Here is a 3831-nt window from a genome sequence, read left to right as displayed (position 1 = left end):
TGGGCGTGGTGGCTCACACCTGTAATCCCAGCACTTTGGGAGGCTGAGGCAGGCTGATCACAAGGTCAGGAGATGGAGACCAATCTGGCCAACATAGTGAAACCCTGCCTCTTCTAAAAATACAAAAACTTGGCCGGGCGTGGTGGTGTGCACTGGTAATCCCAGCTACTTGGGAGGCTGAGGCAGGAGAATTGCGTGATCCTGGAAGGCGGAGGTTGCAGTGAGCCGAGATCACACCACTGCATTCCAGCCCGACGGCAGTGTGAGACTCCGTCACAAAAAAAAAAAAAAAAAAGAAAAAGGAATAGATAAGCTCTCTATAAAACATTCAGACTTGGCCGGGCGCGGTGGCTCACGCCTGTAATCCCAGCACTTTGGGAGGCCGAGGCGGGCGGATCACAAGGTCAGGAGATCGAGACCACGGTGAAACCCCGTCTCTACTAAAAATACAAAAAAATTAGCCGGGCGCGGTTGTGGGCGCCTGTAGTCCCAGCTACTCGGGAGGCTGAGGCAGGAGAATGGCGAGAACCCGGGAGGCGGAGCTTGCAGTGAGCCGAGATCGCGCCACTGTACTCCAGCCTGGGCGACAGAGCCAGACTCCGTCTCAAAAAAAAAAAAAAACATTCAGACTTACAATTTTCATTTCACTTATTTAACCAATAGCAAAAGGGACAAAAATAAACCAATCGCTGATACAGCCTTTCAATTATTTATTTTGTACTAAGAGGTTAAACATTTTTTCAAGTAGAGAACTAATATTTAAAAAGACTTTTTGGCCAGGTATGGTGGCTCATGCCTATAATCCCAGCACTTTGGGAGGCCAAGGTGGGTGGATCATTTGAAGCCAAGAGTTTGAGAGCAGCCCGGGTAATACGGCAAGACCCTGTCTCTATGCAAAAAAAAAAAAAAAAAAAAAAAAGGCCAGTGTGGTGGTGCACACTTGTAGGTCCAAGTACTCAGGAGACTGAGGCAGGAGGATCACTTGAACCCAGGATTTCAAGGTTGCAGAGAGCTATGATCGTGCCACTTCCCTCCAACCTGGGCAACAGAAATTCCATCTCTAAAAAATAAAAATACAAAAGTAAAAGTTTTTTTTTTTTTAAACAAAGCCGATAGTGAGCATTGCTTGAGCCAGATCAATTTTGTGTTGTAGAATATTTACATCTTTACCTTTGAAATCTATTGCCTGCTTTGTTGACTGTTTAGCCAAGATAAACACTAAAAAACAAACAAACAAACAAAAACAAAAACCACCTAGGTTTCAACACCAACAAGTCACATCTACTTGGTACCAATTTTTTTTTTTTTTTTTTTTTTGAGACAGGGTCTCCCTCTGTCACCCAGGCTAGGAGTGCAGCTGCATGATCTTGGCTCACTGCAACCTTTGTCTCCTCAGCTCAAGCGATTGTCTTGCTTCAGACTCCTGAGTAGCTGGAACTATAGGTGTGTGCCACCATGCCTGGCTAATGACCTCCATGTTTAATGTTAAATGATCAGTCTCTAGGGAATATGGAATCAAAGGCATGGAGACAGAATCCATACTTTGTTTGGGGAAAAGGGGAATAATCTTTGTTCCAACATAAGATTATGTTGAGACATTTAGTCTCATCTACAATCCAGTCCTAACTATACCAAAATAAAGTCTCAACCAACTCTGATTGGTTTTTCTCCTTTAGGAATTACATAGTATACAGTGATTAGACAGTGAAGAAAAATAAAGAAACATAATTGAAAATATATGAAGAAACAGAAACATGAGATTTCTCACAAGGCCCTGGATAAGAAAAAAATTACCAAAAGACCTTTTAAAAATAATCACTGGCCGGGCGCGGTGGCTCAAGCCTGTAATCCCAGCACTTTGGGAGGCCGAGACGGGCGGATCACAAGGTCAGGAGATCGAGACCATCCTGGCTAACACGGCGAAACCCCGTCTCTACTAAAAACACAAAAAATTAGCTGGGCGAGGTGGCGGCGCCTGTGGTCCCAGCTACTCGGGAGGCTGAGGCAGGAGAATGGCGGGAACCCGGGAGGCGGAGCTTGCAGTGAGCTGAGATCTGGCCACTGCACTCCAGCCTGGGCGACAGAGCAAGACTCCGTCTCAAAAAAAAAAAAAAAAAAAAAAAATCACTATTTGTGAGCTTATTAATACACAGAGATCATCTTTTTTTTTTTTTTTTGAGGCAGAGTCTCGCTCTGTTGCCCAGGCTGGAGTGCAGTGGTGCATCTCGGCTCACTGCAACCTCCACCTCCTGGGTTCAAGCGATTCTCCTTCCTCAGCTTCCCAAGTAGCTGGGACTACAGGCATGTGCCACCATGCCCGGCAAATTTTTGTATTTTTAGTAGAGATGGTGTTTTGCCATGTTGCCCAGGCTGGTCTTTAACTCCTGACCTCAAGTGATCCGCCCACTTCGGCCTCTCAAAGTGCTGGGACTACAGGCCCAGCCCATCACTTTGTTTAAACAAAGTCATAGGTCAGGTGCATGCCACTGTACTCCAGCCTGGATGACAGAACGAGACACTGTCTCAAAACCCCACCACCCCAAAACTAATTCATGCTAACTTACCAAGAAAATAGTAAACAAACCAACATTTTAAACATTTTTACTAATTGTCATTTCTTGTGCTAGTGTTTCTCTCTCAAAAATATGCAAAAATACCACTACAGGACTATCCACCTGTCTCCACCTCTTGCAGTCTTGGGACCAGGAAAGAACCTGGTCCATTAATCTTCACCGTAGATGTCCCTGCAAAGGGCAGGTGCATGCGGCTGCCAGTGACATTGGGTAATCGAGATTAGTCTGTCAGGCTCTGGATCAGGGACCTGAATTCTTTGCACACCAGGGAAACTCTGGCTCACTTGCACTTGTATTCTTCCAATTTATGCTTTCTCTGCAAGGGCTTCCATTGGACAATGAAGAAAATCTGCTAACATTCGAGTGAGTTGCTTCCTCTCATCTATTTCTGCTGCCATTCTGCCATTGTAATCTCCTGGCAACATACATGCATTCATCACTTTAGAAAGCCTTTCTCCAGGTTCTTTATTTGCTATTTTATCTAGTAGAGATACTTCTTGGTCTACAGCAGGCAAAAAAGCGATCCTCTAGTGAACTGCTGCATCACCCAAGGCTGCATTTTCTAGATTTTATAATGCTCTCATGAGATTTAGAGTCTGTGGTGGTGGCTCACTTGCAGATCCCAGAGAGGAAAAGTTTTCATTTTCATTCATCTTTATCTGTCTATAAATTTACTTTGTAGGCTTCTGATTGCCTCACAGAGCTTGTTTAATTTGCTCTAATACATTACTTCATTGTTTCTTGTTTGTTTGCTTGTTTGTGGTTTCTTTGAGACAGAGTCTTGCTCTGTTGCCCAGGCTGGAGTACAGTGGTATGATCATGACTCAAAGCCTCAACCTCCTGGGCCCAACTGATCCTCCCACCTCAGCCTCCTGAGTAGCTGGGACCACTGGAGCACACCACCATGCCCAACTGACTTTTTTTTTTTTTCTTTTCTATTTTTTTAGAGATGGAGTCTATCTATGTTGTCCTAGCTGGTGTCAAATTTCTGAGTTTGAGTGATCCTCCCACTTTGACCTCCCAAAGTGCTGAGATTACAGGCGTGAGCCACTATGCCTGGCCTCTAAATACATCATTTGCACAAACAGACCTTTCTTCCCAAATAGACAACAGTCTTCTAATGTGCTTCTTTTTTTTTTTTTTTTTTTTGTGAGACAGAGTCTCACTGTGTTGCCCAGGCGGGAGTGCAGTGGCTCCATCTCGGCTCACTGCAAGCTCTGCCTCCCGGGTTCACACCATTCTCCTGCCTCAGCCTCCC

At 44.9% G+C, this 3831-nt stretch overlaps 1 pseudogene; it reads right to left on the bottom strand.

The window, feature by feature from the left end:
• Positions 1-2167: 2167 nt before the first annotated feature.
• On the bottom strand, positions 2168-3295 carry LOC102143517 (regulation of nuclear pre-mRNA domain-containing protein 1A pseudogene; annotated as a pseudogene).
• Between the last annotated feature and the right edge of the window lie 536 nt (positions 3296-3831).

The sequence above is a fragment of the Macaca fascicularis genome, chromosome 20 (genome assembly GCF_037993035.2).
Source record: "Macaca fascicularis isolate 582-1 chromosome 20, T2T-MFA8v1.1".
NCBI classification, from domain to species: Eukaryota; Metazoa; Chordata; class Mammalia; order Primates; family Cercopithecidae; genus Macaca; species Macaca fascicularis.
Note: the sequence above shows the minus strand (reverse complement) of the source record. Positions and strands in the feature narration are given on the sequence as shown.